General features: G+C 41.3%; 1 long non-coding RNA gene across 2 annotated transcripts; it reads right to left on the bottom strand.

Annotated features, from left to right (window-relative positions):
* Nucleotides 1-18,808: 18,808 nt before the first annotated feature.
* LOC118666878 lies at nt 18,809-23,465 on the bottom strand. Of its 2 annotated transcripts, none has more exons than XR_004971091.1 (4): nt 23,378-23,465; nt 19,945-20,038; nt 19,112-19,270; nt 18,809-18,900 (listed from the first exon to the last, which is right to left on the bottom strand). It is a non-coding gene; the product is annotated as an uncharacterized LOC118666878 (long non-coding RNA). The 2 variants fall into 2 exon arrangements; XR_004971092.1 differs by lacking the exon at nt 23,378-23,465 and adding an exon at nt 21,914-22,048.
* Nucleotides 23,466-25,219: the final 1,754 nt, after the last annotated feature.

Here is a 25,219-nt window from a genome sequence, read left to right as displayed (position 1 = left end):
ACCACATTTGTTTAGAAGAATTAGGCTTTTGAAAATCACCTGCCTGTAATTCAACATGGAAATATGAACAATTACCTTCTATGTAAGTGATGAGATCATCGCACCTACTCAAAAAAGACCACCTGCCCCTCCCACCCTCTGCAGCAACTTCTCGGCTCTTCCATGACTGTGCCCTGCAGCTGACCATCCTGAACCTTTGGCCAACCATGTTCTCTGCCTCAAATGCATACTGTCTTCACCCCCCTGCTGCTAAATGCCCTAACATCCTTCAAGTGGAAGCTGCCACATCTTCCATAATTTTTTAGCTTTTCCCACTCAGACTGAATACTTCTGTCACACTGGGGTCAGATGACACCTCCACCATCATTGCACGTATTAGTTGAGTACGTATCTGCCTTTCTAACTACAGCTCTTTGAGGGCAGGGGCCACATTTTATTCATCTTTCCACCCCATCCTCCCTCCCTACACACATACACACACACACACACACACACACACACACACACACACACTCTTCCATGCTCAGTGAAAACTCTAAATTGCACCATTTGGGTCATCCTCAAAGCCTACTCGCTTCCATTTCCTCCTTCTGGCATGAAAAGAAAACTCTGCCTTGTTGATGTGAACAAAATTAAATTGAATATAGTCAGCAACAAAGTGGGTTAAAGTAGGCTTGTGGTTTGAGACCCTAACTTTTATTTAGCATCTTGTTTCTTTGGGGAAACCACATCTTACATAAGAAGAAGAAAGCAATGAATCTTTCCAGAACATTTTCTCTTCCCTCCATGAGTGACCTAACTCCTGCTCCCTGCTTCCCTCTATGAGCCAGTGGCAGTTCTTTAAAAAAAAAATGAGAACTTGGATCTACATAAAGAAAGGAAAAACTGCCCAGCCAGTGTGTCTCAGTGGTTGAGCATCAACCTATGAATCATGAGATCACGGTTTGATTTCCATGGGCACATGACTGGGTTGTGGGCTAGGTCTCCAGTAGGGGCATGCAGAAAGCAGCTGGTCAATGATTCTCTCTCATCATTGATGTTTCTACCTCTCCCCAACCTCTTCTTCTCTAAAATCAATAAAAATAGATTTTTAAAAAACAGAGCATCTGAATAGGCCTATATCTATTTTAAAAATTGAATTAGTAATTAATAACCTTCCAAAACTGAAAGCATCAGGCTCACATGGGTTCACTGATTCTTCTAAACATTTAAGGAAGGAATAATACCAATTCTCTAAAATCTCTTTTAGAAGACAGAAGAAGAGGAATACTTTCTAAATCATTCTATGAAACATAAGTACCCTAACACCAAAACCAGACAAAGATTTTAAAAGAAAATTATAAACCAATATCTCTCATGAACATAGATGCAAAAATCCTCAACAAAATATTAGCAAATTCAATTCAACAATGTATGAAAAGAATTAGACATCACAACCAAGTGGGATTTATCCTAGGTATGCCCAACTTGCCCAACATAAAACAATGGGCCCAGGTCTGCAGGCTAATGAAGAAAAATCAGATGGTACATCAATAGATGCAGAAAAAGCACTTGACAAAAGCCAGCACCCATTCATGATAAATGTTTATTCCTAAATAAACAAAAATAAAAGGAAATTTCCTCAACTTAGTAAAGAGATTTAAAAAAAAAAACTATAGCTAACATCATATAGCTAACATCTCACCATCATTAATGGTAAGAAACTAGAAGCTTTCCCACTAAGATCAGAACAAGGCAAGAATGTCCCCTCTTACCACTCCTTTTCAACATTGTACTGGAAGTCCTATTTAATGCACTAAGACAAGACAAGTCAAGACAAGAAGAGAAAAGGCATATTGATTGGGAAGGAAGAAATAAAACTATCTTTGTTCACAGATGACATGATTGTCTATGTAGTAAATCCAAAAGAATCAACAAAAAAAATCTCCTGGAACAAATAAGGGATTATAGCAAGATTTGCAGGATACAAAGTTAATCTATAAAAATCCATCACTTTTCTATATACCAGCAATAAACACGTGGACTTTGAAATTAAAAACACAATACCATTTGCATTAGCACCCAAAAAATGAAATATTTAGGTATAAATCTAACAAAACATGTACAAGATCTATATGCAGAAAACTATAAAACTGATGAAAGAAATCAAAGAACTAAATAAATGGAGAAATATTTCATGTTCATAGATAAGAAGTCTCAATATAATCAAGATGTCAGTCCTTCCCAACTTGATCTATAGATTCAATGCAATCCTAATAAAAATACCAGCATGTTATGTTGTGGATATTGATAAACAGACTCTAAAGTTTATATGGAGAGATAAAAGACCCAGAAGAGCCAACACAATACTGAAGAAGAATACAGTCAGAGGACTGACACTACCTGACTTCAAGACTTACTATAATGCTACAGTAATCAAGACAGTGTGATATCCCTGGAATATGCAATAAGCAAACAGTAAAAAAAAAAAAAAAAAAGAGGATGGAAAGGAATGTGGGCCCACCTTAGAGAAGCAGGAACTGTGGTATTAAAGGAGAGGTAGTCCCAGGGCCACACTTCATGGGTTCAAATCCCCATTCTGCCTCTTGCGAGCTTTGTGATCTTAAGTATAACTTCTCTGTACCTCAGTTTTTTCAGCTGTAAAATGGGAACAATAATGGTGCCTGTCTCTAGGGATGTGAAAATGAAATGGATTAATATGTGTAAAGTGCTTAGAACAATGTGGGGCACATAGCAAATGCAGCACAAGGGTAGTTGCCAACATTATTACCATGGGGGTTCTGAGAAGCCAGAGTCAAGTATCTGCATTCAACTCAGACAGAGAGCCAGGGATGCCTTTCTGAACTGGGAAGTGAAAAGATTAGAAGCAGATTTTAAGATAATGAGTCTGGCAAGGTGGAAGGGATGAGCAGGAGGGAGGTTGGGGAAAAGGGGGAGTAAATATAGCGAAAGTAATAAGCTTGGGGCTGTGAAAGAGGAACTGATCTCTCTCCCTGAAGATAATGTGGGTGGTTGTGAGGGCTCTTAGCCTGTGGATGGCTGCATTCCTTCAGATTTCTCCTCCTCATTCAAACCACCTGATTAAAATGTCGAGGAAAATGAAAAAGTTTTAATACATTCGGCAAGAAGCTTCTACCAGCCTGAACCAAAGAATGGCAAGCAACTCTTTAAAAAAAAAAAAAAATATATATATATATATATATATATGTTTATATATATATATATATATATATATATATATATATATATTATTGATTTTTTACAGAGAGGAAGGGAGAGGGATAGAGAGTTAGAAACATCAATCAGCTGCCTCCTGCACACCCCCTACTGGGGATGTGCCCGAAACCAAAGTACATGCCGTTGACCGAAATCGAACCTGGGACCCTTGAGTCCGCAGGCTGACGCTCTATCCACTGAGCCAAACCGGTTAGGGCGGCAAGCAACTCTTGATATATCAAAAGGAAAACCAATTTCTAAAAGTTTCCAGTTTTCCTTCTGTAGCCTGAACTAAGGCTGAATGGAAACGAATTGTCCTTTACAAGAACAGACACTTTCCTCTTTGGAAGGTGTGGAGGATTGCTAAAAATTCCCTTCTTTGGGGTTGCCCCCAAACCTGGGTTCTCACTATGTGTTCCTTCCATGAGATAAAACAATAGTGTTTCCTATTACAATGCAAAAGACCACCTTTTCCAACCATATCCGATATCTCAACAAGAGTAATTTATTTAATTAACAATAAGCCAGACACTAATGAGGCCCCACAGAATGAATGGGTTTGACTGGGAGCTTGGAGGAGGAGGTGATGATCTAGAACTCTGGATGAGACTGTGGCCATGAATGGGGGCTGAGGAGGGGATGGGCAGAGGCCACATTAGGAAGAAAGGAGATATAGAAAGGGGAGTGAAAGGGTTAGGGAATACATTTGCAAATCTCAAAATCTTGTTGAAAACCAGCTGACATGTTTAATGAAACTTACATCTACCACCCAAACTGGAAAACCCCAATCTTCACTGCCACCTGACTTAATGCTCTCTCCTTGTCACTGCGGGAACACCCCTGCCAGGGACCCCTACTCACTCATCTTCCCTAGGAAAAAGGAAAAAGAAAGACGGGGTTGGGGGAGACTCGCCAGTCACCTCTGTGGTTCAGGTGGTCTGAAGGGAGTAAATGTCTCCCTTCCCACTGGCCCAAGATGTCACTAAAATTTCAAAATTCTGGGATCCTTTAAGCTTCATGAGGCGACTGTGACAGGCTTGAAAGAGTCAGAAACCAGGCATAGAACAAAGAAATTACTTGAAGCTGAGTTTTTAAAAAAGGTTTGCTGTTAACAACTCCAGGAATTAATTAAAAAGGTTTCTCTCTGGTCTTTGAATAGGGTTAGCAGTGCCATAGACCTCTTTGGGGACTGTAGCAAACTTCTTTCTTCTCAGCCCATAGGTAACCATTCCTCCTCTCCCTGAGAGGAAAAACACAGTGTTTAATTAGGGAAGAAATAGCCAACTCAGCCAGAAAGGGAGCCACCAGTGATAGACGGACCAACTAGCTCATTGGACATGACAGAGCACATCCTCAGCCTGCCCAGGGAACCCTGGGTCCCCAGGAACTGGCATCCCTGAGAGACTGCTCTTTAATTGGCTGCCCATATTGCTGCCCAGAGCTCGCCCTGCATTCAGGGCAGTGACAACTACTTCACGGACACTGTGACACACTGGCTAATGAGTCACGATCACCCGCACATGTGCTGCCATGTCTAAGGAATCCCACGTGTGTGGCCGGCCCAGGAAGGAGAGACTTGGGCTCTGCAGCTACTTGGCCTTTCTGGCAGAGCTAAAGAGGATGATGGCCCAGGAACTCTGCGACCTGACATCTTCTTTTTAGGACCGTTATTAAGCACTTATCCCCGCATGTGAAAAATCCGTGCCCTTCCATCAATTGTGGATCAACAACACTCTCTCAGCCCTGGGGTCAGAGCCTTGGCCTCTCATTTACATGAAAACTGGTATTTGAAAGCTTTCAGCCCTAAATTCATTTTGATACACTCGGTAAAAAAAAAAAAAAAGAGGAAATTCTCTGCCTGTATTTGATCAAATCCAACTGAATTAATCATGATTCATTTCAATAGAAAAACACTCATGCAGGCAGCTCTCTGTGCAAAATTAATTTCAGAGTGAAGCCACACGAATGAGTTGCTTTTTCTTGGGTTTTTCTACATGGGTTGCCATGGTACTCACTCTCAACATAATTCACATTTGAAATATACAAAAACACCATAGAAACTATTTGGACAATGTACAGAAGGAACCTCCCACAAGTAATACACACACATCTCATTATTTTATAGTTTGTTATTAAGTTGGTTTCAAGCAGAACTTGTTTATTTAGTGTTCTGGTAAGTCACACAGTCATTATTCCTGTGTCTTTCCGTCACGGGGAGCTGGAGTAGAGGCAAGTGTCTCAGGCCATACCTCCCATAGATGGTGACCTTTAAGCTGAAACCTGAGGTTTGTAAAGAGTGGAGGGAAGGGGTCAAGGAGGAGAGCAAGGCTGGGAATGGAATGAGGTGCCTCAAGAGAGGTAAGAAATCACTTGAGTGGTTATTTAAAATTGCTGTTGACCAGGAAATCAGAATATCTATTGGAGGTGACTGGGCATGATTATTTTTTAAGTTCTGTGGTGCAGCCTGGGGTGAGAAATACTGTTTTAGTTCAAACATTTCTTGAAGACCACAATAATGAGTTTGCTTTTTAATCAGGATGCTATGGGAAGCATCTGGAGAGTTTCAAGCAAAAAAAAAAAAAAAAAAAAAAAAAATGGCACCATCACATTTATGTTTTTAAACAATCAGGAAAACTAAATGGTGGGGAAGGACTTAGAAGGGCAGCTCTTTTTTAAAACAGGAAAGAAATACTTTTTTTAAAAAAATATATTTTATTGATTTTTTACAGAGAGGAAGGAAGAGAGATAGAGAGTCAGAAACATCGATGAGAGAGAAACATCGATCTGCTGCCTCCCGCACATCTCCTACTGGGGATGTGCCCACAACCCAGGTACATGCCCTTGACCGGAATCAAACCTGGGACCCTTCAGTCCGCAGGCCGACGCTCTAGCCACTGAGCCAAACCGGTTTCGGCGGAAAGAAATACTTTTATAGACAAGTTTAAAGATGAAAGGGAGAGTTCCCATCTAAGGACCTCTATTGCCTCTGAAAAAGGAAAGACAGTCCTACCTGCAGTGGTTGAAGGGATGGGGGCAATGAAGGAGAGATGGGAGGCCAGAAAAAAACAATAAAGGGAAATAGGAAAGGAAGACACCTGGGAAAATAAAAGACCTAGAGTGAAGCACTGTGAGCCTCAGAAGATGCCAGAAAATAGCTTTCAGTGGAGCCATCGTCACTGGGCAGTTATGTGTCTCCACTGTGCAGAAGAGAGAGGGGTGAATTGTAGAGCAAATGCAGAGGAAAATCCAGGAAGTTGAGTGTTCTCCATAGGAAACCAGTATAGAGATTGACTGTGGATTCCAGGCCGCAGGGAAAACAAGCCTGGAAAGCCTGTTAGACGAAGCAGCTGGGATCCTGGAGCCTTGAGGCAGCTGAAGAACAAGCAGATTTAGAGAGAGGGGAGGAGGAGGGATGCAAGGATGTGGATGCTGGATGGGATTTTCTGAAAGGAACATTTTTAAGCAATGACAGGGTCTGGGCTGTAACCACAGGAGCAGCACTGGCAGCATCCAGTTCACCCATCACCCTCTTCAGGGAGCCTTGCAAATAGACAGGCTTTTGTTTATGGATATTATTTAGATTCCAAATTTAAAGTGCTCTGCACCCACCAAGTATTAGAATATTATTGTGAAGGGATGCTGGGGAGATGGTTTCAGTCATATGCTTGATGATCGCCTAGCACCTTCCCTGAAGTTAAACCCTAAACACAAACAATTACTGGCCTATATTAGCCCAGTGGGTGAGAGAGTTCTATTTAAAAGAATAACTTCCATCATCATGTCATCAAGAAACTAAAATCACTGTCTCAATCCAAAATGTCACTCTGTTGCTGACACCCGGTTCTTAAAACCCTTGGTTATTTCTTGTTCTTGGATGCAATGCCTGTCAAGATCTCAGCTGGCCTATTGCAAGGTAATTGCCCATGGGTTGTTGTTGTTGTTTTTAGTCAACTGAAAAGTCAGCAGTAAGATTCAGCTGAAAACACAGGGGCTGCTTTGGAGAAGTGAGGGTGAGAAGTAGGGACTGAGGCCCCAGGCACCTGGCTGTGAAAGGCTGCGGTAAGAGGTAAGATCACTGGCTCAGTAGTCAGGTATGGCATCAAACTCATTTCTACTTGCCATCTGATTGGATGGATCTTACTCTCAGCGACCTCATTTGCACTGAGGGCTAATAATATCTACTTTGCTTGCTTTGTTACAAAAATTAAGCAAGATAAATTATATAAAGCACTACACACAGGGTTTGGCACTACACAGTTCATTTAACTGATTATCAGTAGTCTTATTCTCAAGTTGTATCTTTGGACAATGAACCAGCTCCAAGCCTCTCTAGAAAGCTCTCCAAAGCAATATATGCAGTGAACAGGTAGGGAGAGAGTTAGGGGGAGAGGAGATCCCTGATTTGAATGGTTACCAATTTCCATGGTGTAAATACATCCACCTTGACTGTCTTCAAGCTACCAATGTGACTCACTAAAAGTACATTTGGCTGTCAGCAATCAGCATGGAAGCTGGAGGGGCTGATGGAACCTTTATTGCAATAATATGGGGCTGCCGGCACCCTTTAAAGGTACAGATTTAACTTTACATTAGAAAATATTCCAGCTGTCTGCTCATCCCTCATACCCACTGATGAACAAAAGCACACTCAGAACAGACGCTCAACTAGCTATAGGAATTCTGACATAAATTTCCTGGAATTTGACACTGTATTGTAGCACGCAGCTTTAGGAGTTGGGCAGGAAGGAGAAGGTTTAGCACAATACAGGGGAAGGCACCAGAATGTTTTTTTGCCAATAACAATCTCATTGCATTTCTTCCTTTGTCTTTACAAGCTGAAGTCATTTCCAATATTGTACCAATATCTGACCATCTTTGCCAGACTCAACTAAAGAGAGAAGAAAACAATAGAGTGGGTATGACCTGTAGGGCTCAGAAGATTTATTTGTTTTGCTAAAACTCTTGCAGCTAATCATTTGGCCAGTGTAGGCACATCTGCCTGCCTGTGTCCCTGGAGGGTACTATTTTAAGGAGAAGATGATCCTAGTAACAGAAGGGCTTTTTCACTATTGAGCCTTCTCTTATTATTGCAGCTAACAAACTGGGGAAACTAAATTTGAGTTTTAATGTGGACTGAAAAGGCATTTCCCACATATGGGAAAACTTCATCTTTAAAGTAGAATTACTTTTCTTTGAATAAGAAAGTTGAAAACAGCTGAGGCCCCAAACTAAAATATTTCTGTTTTGAGAACTAGTACTAAGGACTCTGAAGGGGTGTGGAATCAAGGTAGAGGTGGTGGGTTGTTCTAAGTTTGGGGCTAAGACAATTACAAGATTAGAAGTGAAATCACACAGGCTGCTCTGTTGACCAATAGTCCTCCCTCCCTCCTTTCCAAATCAAGACAACACATTGCTCTGTGGTCTATGACCACAGACTGTGTTTACCTGGGACAGACTTGGACTTGAACCCCAGCTCTGCCACTTACTAGGTGGGTAAACTTGTTACCTAAAGTCTCTAAGCTTCAACCTCCTCATTTATCAAACAAGGCTATTAATATACATCTCAGAAGATTGTGAGGAGAATAGAATGAGAAGCCTTTGCAAAGTAGCTGGTCCATAGCAAGCATTCAGTAAGTGACACGAATAAACAAATTGAGTTCTTCTGAGCATACGGTCAAAAAATATTGGGAACATCTTTATTATTTCAGTTATCAAAATGTGACATCTGAATTCTAGTATTCTTAGCCTAATTTTCAAACTATTCAAGTATCCATCATATAGCTCTAAAGAACCACTACAAAAGGTAAATGAGGGGGGCAAAGACTGGATGACCAAGAGGCTAAAGGACAGGTGTGGGAGGGAGAATTACTTTTCACTGTTTATATACTTCTTTTGCAAATGGAAATTTATTGAGGTATAATTTACAAAATTAAAATTCACCCATTTCGTAAAGTATGGTTTAATGAATTGGGGTAATATATATAATAATGTAGTTACATAACCATTCAATCAAGGTATACAACAGTTCTAGCACCTTAAAAATTCCCTTGTGCTCCTTTACATCCAAACCCCTCTTCCACCTGGCCCCAGGCAACCACCCATCTGCTCTCTGTCATGATCAGTTTGTCTTTTCTAGAATGTCATACAAATTAAATCATACAGTATGTAGCATTTGACCTTTATGCTTAGTATGTTTTAAAATTCATTCACATTATTGCATGTATTGATATTTCATTCCTTTTATTGCTGAATAATCATTATAATGTGGATATATTGCAATTCATTTATCCATTGGTTGATAGACCTCTGGATTGTTTCCATTTGGGGGATTACCATGAATAATGCTGCTGTTCACATTTGCATACAAGCTTTTGTTTTGTATCCTTTAAATTTTGTTCCAACTGCAAGTATTTCCATTTTAAAAATTAGGCTGTGGGAAGAATCATCTCTCTGAATAACTGGTACCTAGAATAAATGAATATAATTACAGTTTGGCTGACCAAGATTTATATAACTTCTCTCCACATGCAATACTTGGTGTCCTTTTATGTACTGCGTATGTAAATACACAAGAACTACTTGGCTTCCTCAAAGCAATACATCTGGTTGATTTCTACAGCAGACAAGATGAATTAAATCACTATGATGATGTAAAATGCTTCCCGGTGGCCTTAAAGGTGTTTTTCTTTAAAAAAATCATCTTTAAAATGTGGAGACATCTGCAACAGTCTCAACAATAAAAACATTTAAACAAAAAATAAATAAAACTTACAAAAAGTAATCTTTAACAATTACGTGCAACAACATGAGGAGATGGAACAAAAGAATACATAAATTCAAACATAGACAAAACTGATCTATGGAGATAATAGTCCGGTGAGTGGCTACCTCAGGCAGGGGTCAGTGATACTGACAGGTGCAGGGTGGGGGAAGGGTGTTTATATTTTTAAATGTTTTACTTTGGGGGGCTAAGACAATTATAAGATTAGAAGTGAAATCACCAAAAAGGAAAAAAAAAAAAAAAGGAAGTGAAATCACACAGGCTGCTCTATTGACCAATGGTCCTCCCTCCCTCCTTTCCAAATCAAGACAACACATTATTTTAAATTATTTTGTGATAAACTAAGACATGAACACACACAAGGTCAGGTTCATCAATGTCACTGTTTTCTGCCTCCACATCTTGTCCTACCAGAAAGTCTTCAGAGGCAGTGACATGCATGGAGCAGTCATCTCCTATGATAAAAATGCTGCTTTCTGGAACACCTTCTGAAGGACCAGCTTTGGGCTCTTCTTGAGGAAGTGCCACTTTTTTCAGAATACGTCCATTAAAAAACAAAAACAAAAAAGAAATATATCCATGGTGGTTTGCTTGCTTGGTTACTTTTTTTCATGTAGATTTGCTTGTAAGCAGATAATGCACCATGAACATTGCTATTAATGAAAACCTTTTGTAGTTAGGGTTCATGTCTTCAAACTTTTTAAGGAGCTTATTGAGGTCTGCAAACGCTTCTGCTAAACTATTCACTGCAAATTTTCTTGGAGGCTCTTTTTCTTTTTCTGCAATTTCTCTTACCGCTTTTTCAGTTATGCATTCCTGTTCCAATTCCAACAACTTATTAGTCAGTTCCTCAGAAACCATCTCTAGGAGCTTCTCAGTGTCATCCTCATCCACACCCAGGTTAAAGTTGTTTGCCATCTCAACCACAGCCTTGTCAATTTTTGCATCCTCCTCATCCTTGGCAATCGTTTGAAATCATGGGCCACATCAATCACTAGGCGATAGGATTTTTCAGCTCCATTAAAATCTTATAGGACTACCGTCACATATATAGTCTGTCACTATGCAGCAGTCATTATTCAGCACATGACTGTATTTATCACTAGACTGTAAATTCCCTGAGGGCAGAGATCCTGTCTGTCACGTTCAGCCTTATAAACTCCAGAGTTTCAATGCTAACCCAATACCGGGCACATATTGGATTCTCAATAATTATGCATTGAATAGATGATTGACAGTATCTTCTAAATCTACATTGCCTGATGGCTAATGAAACATTTAATTGTTCCCTTCTCAATTTATAAAATTAAATTTTGAATTGAAATGATTATTGATATCAGTTTATGTAATTGTTACTGATGGGGAGATCTCCTCATCCCCACCTGTTGCTGGGGGAAGTGGGTTTCTTGGGGTGCCGCTGGAATAAGAGGATGTGATATAGTAGAAAGCTTTCTTTCTGTGGAGTTACACCCCTGAGATTCCACAGTCTCATTTCCCTTTCTCTCCCCCCGCCCCCAAGGAAAGTCCAGCTGTTGTGCCTTCAATGGGGCTAGAATTAAAGCTGTTGACCAGAGATTCCATTCCATGTTGGAGCACAGGTCCAATCCAGCATCAGGCTAGCTTAGTTTGTGTTCCCCACTGTAGTTCATCAGTCCATTGTGTGTGGGGTCCACAGGTCTCATGGCTATGGAGGGAACACAGGCTAATGCAAGAGAGCCACAAGAGCGCCTGAAAGGGCGAGGACTACGCCCTCCATCTTACCCTAGATCCTCCATTTTTGGGCAGCCATGTGCTCGGCAAGGCTTCTTCCCGGAAGCCCAAGCCTCTTCTAGCCACACCCAGGATTTCTCTAAACTAACCAATGACAATCAAGGGAAGTGCGTGCCATAGATATGACCACATCCTGTGTAACGAGACACCGACTTGCGCCTGGCCAATCAACGGGGCCCACAGTCCCCTCTCCTCACCTTACTCCACCCCCCTATAAAACTCCTCTTCCCACCGGGCTAGTGCTCTCTCTGCCACTTGCTGCTGTGCCAGTAAGGAGGGTAGGGGAGCCAAGCCCGGGTTTGAATAAAAAACTCTTTGCGTTTGCATCGGACATGGCTGGCTCCCTGGTGGTCTTTTGGGGATCCTGAAATCTGGGCATAACACGCAAAGAGTGCCAAAAGCCAAAAAGTGGTGTGCAGGTTATTCAGGAAGTCTACTACCTAATACAGCGTCTGGCACTGGAAAGCATAGTGAAGCCCATAATGTCACTGGAAAGTGGCAGTGAGGTACAAAAAGTTAAATCAGGCAAAATAATTGGCAATACTTGGTTAACCAATGGAACATCCTTACTTAGCATCATTTTTTGAACTCTCACAATTCTGAGCCAGGGAGACCTAAAAGTGATGGGCCAGTTAATTGCTTTAGAAAATATTTTTAGGTGTTTGATATGTTTGGTTGGGGTTATTTGGTTTGGTTTGGGTTTGAGATTTTGGGTGTTTGTTTTTTGTTTTTCACTTAGCTTTGTTTTAGATTGTGTTGGTATATTCAAAGGTAGGGCAGGTTGTTTGATGAGAACTCCATCCCCTAACATCTGGACTCACCCTGTTTCTGTCCATCAAGTGAGTGGGTTAATATAACAAGAGATTTACAATGAGACTGTGCAAAGCTCATTTAGAGAAGTCTCAAGTTGAAGATCATTTGCTTGCCAGTTAAACTCATTCCTACCTACATCCTAGATATTTTATTTCTTAGACTCCTAGCTGAAAAAAGGCTTTCTGCCCTCCTCACCCAACCCCAAACCCACCCTGGGAGAGAGCCATCATTAGTGACAAGGCAGGACTCCAAGTTTTTCTAAACTCTCCTCACTTTCCCCATCTGTAAAACAAGGAAGGTCCCTTAAACCCTAGTTAGGACTGACTAATTTGAGTGCCTGCAGCAAACTGTTCCTGTGCAAACCATTTAGAATCTTTCAATTTACAACTCCAATTTATGGGTTTTACTCTGAACTTTAAAACTTGCCCTAAGGCAAGGTGACTTCAGTTCTGCCTCATTGGATGATGTGGCCATTGTATCCTTTGTCATGGAAGGGAAGAACTATATGGCCTATTTACTTCAAGTTTTGAAACTCATCCCCTAAGATAAAGAAGTATACCTTCCTGAAGTGATTTCCTGTGTCTTTGCTAAACTGGATGCCTTTTAGCTCTAAGAAATTGATTTAAGTTAAAAAAAAGAAAAAAAAAAAAAGAAGAAGAAGTGGGAGTGGAGGAACTTAACAAAAATCACACCAACGCATCTTATTAACAGCGTGCCTAAGTGGTAAACTTGCTGCCACTTTACTGAAAGGCCTGCATTTTCTTCTTTTACAGGTATTATTTACTCTCCATCAACTAGCAGCCATGCACAAATTGTATACTGTAGATTGCTCCATTTCTCTGCCTTTTGAATTGAAATCCTAACTACACTTATATTCTTTTACTTGAAAAAGATGGATGCACTCAGCTAACTCTGAGCTTGGCAAAATTGGCCTTGTCTTAAGGTCACCAACAACTTGTTTGAGTAACATTTCTGTTTTCAAGTATAAATTAGAACAGTTATTTTATCCTCAAGATAAAAGACACATAGCGCCCAATGTTCATGTCTGTACCATCATTTGTCACTATTGGCACTTTCGATTGTTCTGGCCTCCATACACAATAGTGGGATATTGTTTGTATTGTTTGCCTGGCCATAATGGATTTGCACCAAGCCAAGCATATTCCCACCCCCAGATCCCCTGGGACCAGTGTTGTAAAGGGGTCATGAGTGCTGTCAGGGGTGGAGAGTTAATTGAAGAAATGGAAGTTCTACCTGTAATGGCATTCTCATGGGGCTTCGCTCACCTCACACTGAAGTTAACTGGAGACACTATTATTGGAACCAGGACCTCTAAGGGTCAGTTATGCAGGCCCAGCTGCTACTTTATAATTTAGTTGGTGTAAGCAGCCAGCATTGTGCAGAAAGCTCTGAGGCTTTGAACTTTAGGGGGTTTTATGGGCCCTTTTGTTCCCAAAAGCAGGCTATTATCTTCTTCACAGGAGTTTTTTTCCTAAACTCAAATTGGTACATGAACAATTTTACCCTGCCTCCTCTAGTCTCAGAGATTAAAAATCTAAAGTTATTTGAATCTGTGAACTATTGGAAGAAGCACACTAACTAAGATCACCAATCTGGCTTCAGAGTAAAATCAGTGATTTACTGGCATATTTAGCACACATGTCACTTGCAGGAAGCTTGGGACCCCCCTGGAGGGACAAAGGATGAATATTTATTGTGGTCTAATAATAGTGGGAAAACTGAATTTTGTATTTTTTTCAGTGAAAGGAATAGGGTGATATTTTTGTATTTCCCTCAGGAATTTCTATCTCAATAGACCATTTGTGATATACATATTCATAACCTATGCTGGTAATATGCTAAATACTTATAAATACATCATGATCTGGCTATGTTGTTATGTCTTGTATTTATTGTTAATGGGAAAATACAAAATGCATTCAGGCTTCCCATCAATATTTAAAGAGCACCTACTATGTCCCAGGCACTGGGGTAGGCACTGGAGACACAAAAATTCATTCCACACACATAAATAACACATAATTCTGCTAGGGAAATAGAAATGTATATAATTACCCACATATATGTGTTAGTTGAATATAAAACCCGGGCTTCCCATGGCCAGTGGAGGGTTTAAGGAAGTATTGACATGTCTTTGCCCAAAAGGGGATTGTTTCAGATAGATTTGAAAAGTTACTTATCCCACTGAGGCAGGATAGTAAAGAAGGTAGGAAAATTCCTGGGCAAATAGAATAGGGAAACTGAGATAAGATAATCAAACAAGGCCAAACAATTTGACCAATTTATAGCCAGCTTGTGGATCACAAGACCTTATATTCCCTAACCAAGGAAACCTGAGAACAAATGATTTATATCTGTCCTTCCTGAGCAGAGAATAAATAGCTTAAATCACTCTGGTCAGAGTAACAGAGACCCAATTAATGCCAATTATGCCAGCTAAACCCAAGAACGGATGAAGTCAGGGGAACAAATAACAACAACAAAAAACAATTAGAGCCTGACAGACTCAAGATGAAAGTAAAACAGGAAAGCCAACCAAAGAATAAACCCAAACTCCCCATATGCTCAGTTTGATGCATCGGCATATTAAAAATGCACCTGGAAAGTTGATGAATATTCTGCTGAAACCCTCCCTGAAGATTCTTACCAGCAGAAGGGAGATTTTAAAAAACAAAAACCAAAAACACACCCTCAAGACAAAGGATACCAGCACAGGCTCTCTCTAGAGCACACCCATGCCTATTCTCGGACATGAACATTTTACTTTCTTTCTCCTAAAGAAACTTGCAAAGAGGGAGAAGTGAGCAGCAGCAGCTCATCCTGTGCTAACCCCCGAACCTGTTTCCAATGCCCCTTTTCTCTAACCTTCCAGTGAACTAACAGCAGTCCCACCTTGGCTCACTTCTTTCCTATAGCTTTTCTAGGGATCAAAGCAGAGCACCATCTAGGCTCCTTCCTGTTGCTCCTACCCTAAGACCTTTGTTTCACTGTCTCCAGCTTTAATAAATGTACTTTCAAAATAACGTGCATTCATATTGTGAAATCTTTCCTGCACAAAGTCAAGAATCCACCCACTGCCAGGCAGCCCAAGGCAGACCCACTATGGGCTCCATCCCCATCTGGCGACACCACCCAAAGGAAAACAGTAACTCCTCTATGTCTATCAAGCATGCCAAGGATAGACCCCAGGAAACTGTCAACATCCAAGGTGTGCATGAAAGATGCAGAGCTGCTGAAAAGACCGAGAGGAAGGCTGAGGGGCAGTAGGAGGTGAAGAAGAGAGAGGAAGTAGGGACATCCAGGGAGGAGAAGATTCAAAAAGAAGGGAGGAGTCAGTGATGTCAAATGCTGAAAAGAGGTCAAAGAGAAAACAAACCAGTTATTCCAACTGATTAGTAAAGAATTATGGGTTTGCCGAAACTGGTTTGGCTCAGTGGATAGAGCGTCAGCCTGCGGACTGAAAGGTCCCAGGTTCGATTCCGGTCAAGGGCATGTACCTTGGTTGCGGGCACATCCCTAGTGGGAGATGTGCAGGAGGCAGCTGATCGATGTTTCTCTCTCATCGATGTTTCTAACTATCTCTCTCCCTTCCTCTCTGTAAAATATCAATAAAATATATTTTAAAAAATAAAAGAATTGTGGGTTTGGCAAGTATCTTGCTACTATGTGTTTACTGATTCTGTTGCATTAAAACAATGTTTAGTTTCCTTGTTAAACTGCTAGTCAGTAGTTTTCCAAGTAGGGTTGCACATTAGAATCTACCAGTGAACTTTCACAGGATATCAGAGAGGTGGGGCCCAGTTCATTATGAAAGCTCCAGAGCAGTGGTTCTCAACCTTGGCTGCACATTAGAATCACCTGGGAATCTTTAAAATCTTTATTTCTGGGCCTCATCCTCCAGAAATTCTGTTTCTTTGTTATGGGGTGGGGCCACAACATTAGTAACAAAGAAACAGAATTTCCGGAGGATGAGGCCCAGAAATCAGGATTTTAAAAAGATTCCCAGGTGGTTCTAATGTGCAGCCAAGGTTGAGAACCACTGCTCCAGAGGGTTGTAATGTGTAGCCAGAATTGAGAAGTACTGTGCTGCCGGGAGCCGGTCCATGCTTGCTGTTTCAAGGGACCTGGCATATGTGGCATACTGTTCTTAATATGTTTGCTCACCTTCTTGGCACTATGTGTTTTAACCAAGGTCTCTGAGAAAGGTTGTTTCCCCAGGTAGGGATTTTCCCCTGAAGTTAGGGAGGGAATAAAACCTCTTAACTAAGTGCCAGGCGGGTAATTAATCACTTTAACTATGAACAATCATGCTTAAGCTACATAATCTTTACTCCCTGGAATGGAGATAAGAAACGCCCTAACCTTTGTAATAGAGATTGATAGGATTGAATCAACTGGTATAAATACAGATGTAACAAGACAGCAACACACAGAACTTAGAACACAGAACTTAGAACACAGAACTTAGAATACGGAACCAAGAGAAAGAGAACCTAGGCACAGAACCTACACAGAACGTTCTCTAGAGACAGAAGAACTTCGCTGGAGAGAACATGGCAAAAGTTCCTGGACAGAAACTGGCCTCAGAACCTAGAGACAGAACCTAGCGAGAGAACATGGCAAAAGATCCTGGACTGAACCTGACTACAGAAATGGGCAAGAGAACCTGACTAGAACCTGGTGACTGAACCTGGCTGGAGAACCTGGACAGAACCTGGCTGGAGAACCTAGCAAGAGAACATGGACACAGAACCTAGCTGGAGATCCTAAGCAGAACTTCGCTGGAGATCCAGACCAGAACTTGGCTGGAGAGCCGGCTGGAGATCCTGGCTAGGCTGCTGATCAACTGAACACTGTCTCCGCGTCATTCCTTCTTCGCCGACTCCGTCCACACCTTTGGGGACCCCTGGACCCGCTGGGGTTGGACCCCGGCACTGTGCTAGAGGAAACTGGGCTTTCTACAATAACCACATGGGGAACCTCCATGCCTGGCATATACAGGGCAACCCAGAGGACAGAAAACTTTGGTCCTTGGATAATGGGACCAACCTGTTGGGATACTGGTGACACTTGTCTCAGCACCTAAACCTCTCCGGCAGGTCCCTCAAACAAAGATCCTTGTCTATCATTATCATCATCATCATCATCATCATCATAATCATATACATTGAGCTCTTCATTGTGAAAGGGCAAAGAGAATAAAACGGGACAAAGGAAACTTATTGTGCTTAGCAGATATCTTGCAGAAAGTTTGCACCTTTGAGCTCGGCATAGCCTAGATAACCACTAGACATCAGCTGCTGGGAGGAACCAAGGACAGACCGGACCCGTACAGCAGCAGAACTGCTTGCAGCAGGCAGAGGTTAATAAAAGTCTGCCTCCCCCTTCAGTCACCACGGATTCCTTTTTCAGATTCCATCCACCTGCACCCAGGTGCCTGGGATAAAAGTTCTTCTGATACATTATGGCCTCATGTCATAGGTGCGCGAACCTGGCCCACTCGGAACCTTTCACATTGTACCAGAAACTTGCTAAGAGCATTACCTCTGCATTAACTTAATTAACTCACTTAATGTGATATTCCTATGAAGTAGGTACAGTTTTAAATTTCTATTTCATGGGATAAAGAAACTAAGGCTAATAAAGTGACTTGCTCAAAAATCATGAAACTAGAAAAAGGCAGAGCTGGGACATTAATCCAGCTCTGGCTCACTCCAGAGCCCAAGTTCTGAACCATATCTAAATCATACTGCTCCACTCCATTGCTAGGGCTGAAATCTTCTACTTGCCTGAGCACCATCCCTTCAGCTTCCTAGGAAAATTGTTCTTCCACCTCCATTCCCTTAGGCTGGGCCCTTCCATGCAAGACTCAGGTACAGATGCCCAAGATCCAGTGCTGACATTAAACCCTTTCCTTGGTATTACAGGTGAAGATTTGTCTTCTACCTTCGACCTTTTACAGACTCTGATTTCTGTTAAAAGGACTCAGAGTTACCGAAAGCCTAGTGCAAATGAAAACTGACCCTTTAAAATCCATGCAAGGAGAACACAGGATTTTAAAACAAGAATGTAAAATTGTTATTTCCATGGCTTCAGTAATTGTTCTCAGAAAAGAGTATTCCAGAGAAACAAATTAAGTAGAAATTCATGAACTAACCAAATCAGGCTTTATATTGACATGTATTTCAATAAGACATTACTTACTATAGAGCAGGCAGCCGGTTTTCTGTTGTTCATGCATTAAGTCATGGGTCCTTTCTGCCACAAGTACTTTCAGGTGTTTGCTGCACTTCTCCAATCTAAGCATCAATCACAAAGAGAAATTATTTCACGGGAACAATTTGCTCCCTGTGTAATAGTCTCTGACTCTTTGAAAGCACCTAGAAAGCAGTGGCATTTCCATAGGGGGCCCTTGGCTTATCATTATCATCTCCTTGTGATCAGTAACCAAACCAGTTCTGAAGGGGTGCACCACTGAGACTTGCCCTGAATGCTCTGGTAAATCCATACCTAAATGGATGCACTTAGTGAGAACTGGGAAGTCACCCAAGCTTAACAAAGAAATCATCATGTCCGGAATAATTTTGCTGGGATCTTGTATAAAAGCTTCATTACTTGTCCAAACATGGGTCTTTGGGGTGGGTTGTTTTTTCTTCACCTCCCAATCAACTGTAGTGATCAAGAATAACAAGCACACACTGATTTGTGGATATTCTGAACAGAATTACAGAACTGAGCAATTTGGAATCATCTATTTTTGGGTTTCTATGCCTTTTTTAACCTTAGCTGTCCCATGAACAGTACGTAACCCTTTTACAGTCACAATTCTCATTTTATGTTCTATTAACTTAATCCCTATCAATTACACACATTATCATAAAGCCCATAAGCTTATCTAAATCCCAAAGCAATGGGTATTATGGCACCACAGCTGCATCTGTAGATTTGTTTTCATCCTCATATGTGTCACTTTGTCATCGTGTGTCTATGGCACCAGAGCTCTACAGTAATGCTGGGCTTCTATCTCAGGATTCTGCCCTCTCTTTTCTTTTCTCTCCACATCTCCTCCCTAAGAGGCTTCATCTCCATCTACAGCTCCATTATAGCCATAGATAGTGGTGGTCCCCAAATTTCTGTCTCCATCTGAGCCCCTGTTCCAAGTTCCTAACACATATTCTAATTGCCTACTGGATTATCTCTATCAGAAAAATGCCAAGAAGTTGTTACTTGAGGGAAGAGATTACTCTTGTTGATACATCTCTTTCCAATACATAACATGAGTTCATGCTTAGTTGATGTGATGGCTCGAGTTAGAACTCAAGAAGTTCCCTTTCCTTCCTCACTTTCTTAACCTCTGCACACTCTGAAGGGCAAGGACAGCGATTCTCAGGCTTCTCTGTCATCAAGAGGACACTCCACAGAACAAGGCTCTTCTTTCTGTGGGAGGGGAGAAAAGAAATGAAGAAAAAAAAAAAACAGCATTAGAAATAATCAGCTGGCCATGGTGGCTCAGTGGTTCAGTATCGACCAGGAGGTTATGGTTCAATTCCCAGTCAGGGCACATGCCCAGGCTGTGGCTCCATCCCCAGTAGGGAGTGTGCAGGAGGCAGCCAATCAATGATGAAAGATCATTGATGTTTTCTATGTCTATCTTCCTCTCCCTTTTTCTCTGAAATCAATAAAGATGTTTTTTTTAAAAAAGAGAAACAATCAAAAAAAGCATGTGCAAAAATCTCAGAGCAAAATATAGTTTTAACCCCTCTGAAAGCTATCCTTGCTTTTACTGATTTATTTATTTATTCATTCATTCATTCATTCAATTAGTATTTACTGAGCACCTACCATGTCTCAACTATGATCTAGGCACTCAGGATATAGCAGAGCAAACCAAAGGCCCTGCCCTCAAGGAATTTATAGTCCAGAGATGGGACATAGCAATCCACCAAACATATATAATTTGTCAGTTTGTGATAAGACAACAGAAGAGAGTTAGGAATCTATATCAATGACAGACCATGTAATCTAAGCCAGGTGGGAAGGTAAAGGGCATAAGAGAGGAAGTGAGGTGCAATCAGGTCAATGGATTGGACCTCCCAGCCTGATACATTGGTGGCGTTGGGAAATTAAAGGGCATTCGATAGAAAATGGGAGGTGGAAGTCAAAGAGTGAGATATTGAAATGGAGAATTTGGAGGAGATCCAATTATGGGCAATGATGATATCTCAGATTGAGATATAGAAATGGGTAGCTGAGGCAGGTGAAGGACAAGATGATGGGAGAAGATGGGGGTCAAAGAATTGACAGGATGGTATTGGACACATTATCCTCATGGATATTGAGGTTGCCTAAAATTATAATGGAAGTGGAAGAAACGGGATTCCAGGGCTGAATCTGTGTCCTTCCACCAGAGAACTAAATGGGAATAAGGGAGTAGTGAGCTCGAGCCTTAAAGATGTCTCTCAGTCTCTCTGGGTCTCAAATGCCTCACCTGAAAATAATGGCACAAATAAATAATCTATAAGGTGACTTACAGCTAATAGCTCTAGTTCTGGATGACCCCAAAGGGATAAGCTGAGGTGGTTGATTCAACCCCTTGGCAGGTGAAAAGGACAAATTACAAGTGTATCAATTTATCTGTTAACAAGAATTTAGAATTACACTGTAAATTAGACATTCCCTTATGAGATTCACTCTGGAGGCCTTACTAAGTGCCTTAATTAACCACAAAGGAAAGAAAATTCTATTCTGCCACCTCTCTCTTCTTGTCAGTTTGTGATAAGACAACAGAAGAGAGTTAGGAATCTATATCAATGACAGACCATGTAATCTAAGCCAGGTGGGAAGGTAAAGGGCATCTTTTTTCTTTAATGTCATTCCCACTAGTAAAGAGCTGATAGCGCTCCTTTCTGATCACATGTGACTTTCTCAACCTGGCATTTAAGAATCTCCAGCAAAGGACCCCTCCTAAACCCCCCTCAGCACGGCTGACTGACTCTAACTGCTGCTCAGGCCCTTTATTGCCCACTGCCCCCTGCAGCCCACACCCTCTCCCCACACACTCACTCCTGTAGAGGACAGAGTGATGTCAGCCTAGCCCCTGCCATAGACAAGTTCCATATGTGGTTTACTGCTCAGTGTAGAAATGACCTTGCTCATCTGCACTCTGAGAGAATGTACTTTCAGATATTGATGACAAATTATGACTAGTATGAGTCAATCCCCATAAAGTGTGGTAGTTTGTTTCGTGTTTTTTCTCCCATCTCTGTGGAATTACACTTAAATTGCATGGTTATTGGAAATTAATTTACTTACACATATATTAAAGCTGGGCAGTAACCAGATAATTGGGAGAAATGAGACAGATTTTCTCATTATGTACTATCATCTTTCCTTCTGTTCCTTTTTGCATCTATTTAAAAGTATCAAGGTCAGTCAATAATGTTTGATCCTCCTGGTTGAAATCCCCATGTCACTCGGTTTATCTGTTAAATGGCATTCAGAAGCACGTGAAACTATTGGTCAACACAATTGCCAAAGGTTTTACATTAAAAATAATAAAATGAAAAATAATTTCAAAGAACCATGCCCCACCCTCATTCGCCTCCCATTTCTCTATAGACAATGTCTTAATGACAGTTTTGGTCTCTGTTGAAATATGTATAATTTTTGTGATCTGCTGGAATTCATATATCTGGAAAGAAATTTCTTAAAATAAATAAACAAAGCCTGAGGGTGAGAAAGATTTATTAAAGGACAAGAACTCGCATCCTGGGGAATAAAATCCATGCTCAACATCATTATGATTGGAATGTGGTCAAAGGAAACAAATCCCAAAGGGTCCCTGTGTTCCAGATGCAGCCAGAGTATTTTTAGTGCTGCTCTCCTTCAACTCAATAGGCCTAGATTTGGATGGAGGAACTCATCCTAGTACCCAGGAGACTTTACAGTATGGGATTTTGGTTCAGTGCTTTTTCAAACCAAATACATATGCTATCCTATATAATAGAGGTAATATGCAAATTAACCCTCACGCCCTCACAAAGATGGCTGCCTACGACCAGGCCGGCAGGGGGGTTAGTGAGGGATGATCAAATGACTGAACAAGCAGGCTGCGTGGGGCGACCAGGCCGGTGGGGGGGCCGTGAGGGGTGACCAGGCTGGCAGAGGGGGACAGTTGGGAGTGACCAGGCAGGTGGGGGGGAGGGGCAGTAAGAGGTGATCAGACCGGCAGGGGATGGCAGTTGGGGGCGATTAGGCCAGTGGGGGAGGGCAGTTGGGGGCAACCAGGCCAGCAGGGGGGGCAGTTAGAGGTGACCAGGCTGGCAGAGAGGGACAGTTGGGGGTGACCAGGATAGAAGGGGGGCAGTAAGGAGTGACCAGGCCAGCAGGGGGGCCAGCTAGAGGTGACCAGGCTGGCAGAGAGGGACAGTTGGGGGTGACCAGGACAGAAGGGGGGGCAGTTAGGGGCGATCAGGAAGGCAGGTGAACGATTAGGAGCCAGCAGTCCAGGATTGTGAGAGCGATGTCCTGGATTGGAGAGAGTGCAGGCTGGGCCGAGGGGACCTCCCCGCATGCACTGGGCCTCTAGTTTAACTATAGATGAGGAGGAGAAAGAGCTGCAGGAGAATAGATATATCTTATTTTCTATTAAACATATATGAACAAATCAGACACAATATTGTTCTATGTCAGGATAGGGCACACTGTTTGCTGCTGAGCAATGGAGAAGCAGACTCCCTGATGGCTCACTTGAAAATATGTTCAATAGCGTCTTACCGAGACTGGGTCACTTCAGATGGCAACCTCCAACAAAATCATGGCATAGCTACAAAAAGATACACAGGTCATTGTGATGTGAAATTCCTTACCCAGAACAAATTAAAAATCCACACAGTTTTCTCTTCCTCTCTGAAATGCAGAGATAGTGGAGACATTGTTTAAGATAAACTTAGCTACACCCAAATTTGTTAATTCTATAAGGTCATAATTATCTGTTAAAAAAATGAATTTTTTTCCAAGTAAATCTGGTTCACTGGTATATATTTAAAAACAAATTTAGATGTTCATAGATTTGTCTATAGTTACAGACTAGAGGTTGTTATGCTTTTTACATTGCTAATACCCACTAGTCTATGGATATCAACCTGAACTCTTAGTTATACTCAGTAAGAGATCATGTTAGAAAAGCTTTTCCCAATTACTCATTTGCCTGTTAGTTTTCATTGTGGTATTATATAATCATAAATGAGTGTTTCCTTTTAGTACCTCTAAAGTTTCACTTTTTATTGAAAATTTAAAGCAGTCCCCAAGTTAATTTTGGTTAAATGTGTGCACTAGGGATATAATGTTATTTTTGCCAAATGGATAGTCAGTCATCCTGAATCCTTTATTCAGACAATCTCTCCTCACTTATTTGAAATTCCATTTTTATCAAATACTAAATTATCATATCTACTTTGGCCCATTTAAAGACTATTTACTTGTCTTTCTAGTCTCATTTCTCACCACCCTTACCTCCCACATCCACCTTAATCTTTAAACTCAGGTCATACTAATCTACTTACAATCCCAGATTGGACCATCCTCTCTTACACATGCTGTTCCCTCTCTTTGGAATGGCCTTTCTTCTCCCCTTCTCCTGGCAAACTTCTACTCTTCCTTATCCCACCTCCACCTTGAGAAAACTTCCTTGGCCCACTCCCATGCCCAGTCTGGACTAACTGCTACTCCCATACACTTGACACTCTCCTAAGGACTTCTATCAACTGTTCTATAACTCTACTTATTTGTCTTTCCTACCAGACCAAGATATTTTTGAATGTAGGGAACATTTCTTGTTTATTTTTGTGACCTTCAGGGTCTAGCCCAGTGTTTGTTAGATAAAGTAATTAGACCTAGCCAGTGCCTACTTGCTATGACTTACTATTGCCTGTAGCTTATATTCTTTAGATGCTAAAGGACTTTCTGCCAGCATTTCCGGCCAGGTCTTCCCTGGGCACGGTGGGTAGGCCCGATTCAAAATCCTGTTCCCTCTAGATATCCCTGTCTAGATATAATGACTCATTCATTCCCATCTGTGCCCCAAGATATAACATAAAACCTCCTCCAAGAAAAAGCAATGAATTCATTGCATTACAATAGATCCTTTGGAACGTTGATGGAAAAAGGGCTTGGTTGTATCTCCCACTACTCAAATGCCTGGCTCTCACTGAAAACCCAAGTTGAGAGGAATGTCAGCATTGAGCAGAACATCCATCAAACTTCCCTTTGGGCAGTATTCTGTCATAATAACCACATCTGGCACTTCAATGCTGACTCCAATAAATCTGCAAATGGTTGGATGGCCTAATTCTCTGGAGAAATCAATAACACAGACCAGAAAGGATTTATCTGGATCATGATCTCGTAATTCCCACTTTAAAATCTGACCTAGTTTTTCTGACCACATAAAGGAACAAATATAAAATATCCTCATAGATTTAGTGTGGTGTGCAAATAAAACTAGCAAATTCACCCACTGTGATGCAGAATAAAGTATTTAGAAAAAGAAATGCCATCATCATCACAATTCATTCTGGACCAGGCACTTTATATCCAGTATCTCTAATCTGCACAACA

This window comes from Myotis myotis, unplaced genomic scaffold (assembly GCF_014108235.1).
Source record: "Myotis myotis isolate mMyoMyo1 unplaced genomic scaffold, mMyoMyo1.p scaffold_m19_p_12, whole genome shotgun sequence".
NCBI lineage: Eukaryota > Metazoa > Chordata > Mammalia > Chiroptera > Vespertilionidae > Myotis > Myotis myotis.
The sequence above is the reverse complement of the archived record's forward strand: the minus strand, read 5'-3'. Positions and strand labels throughout refer to the sequence as shown.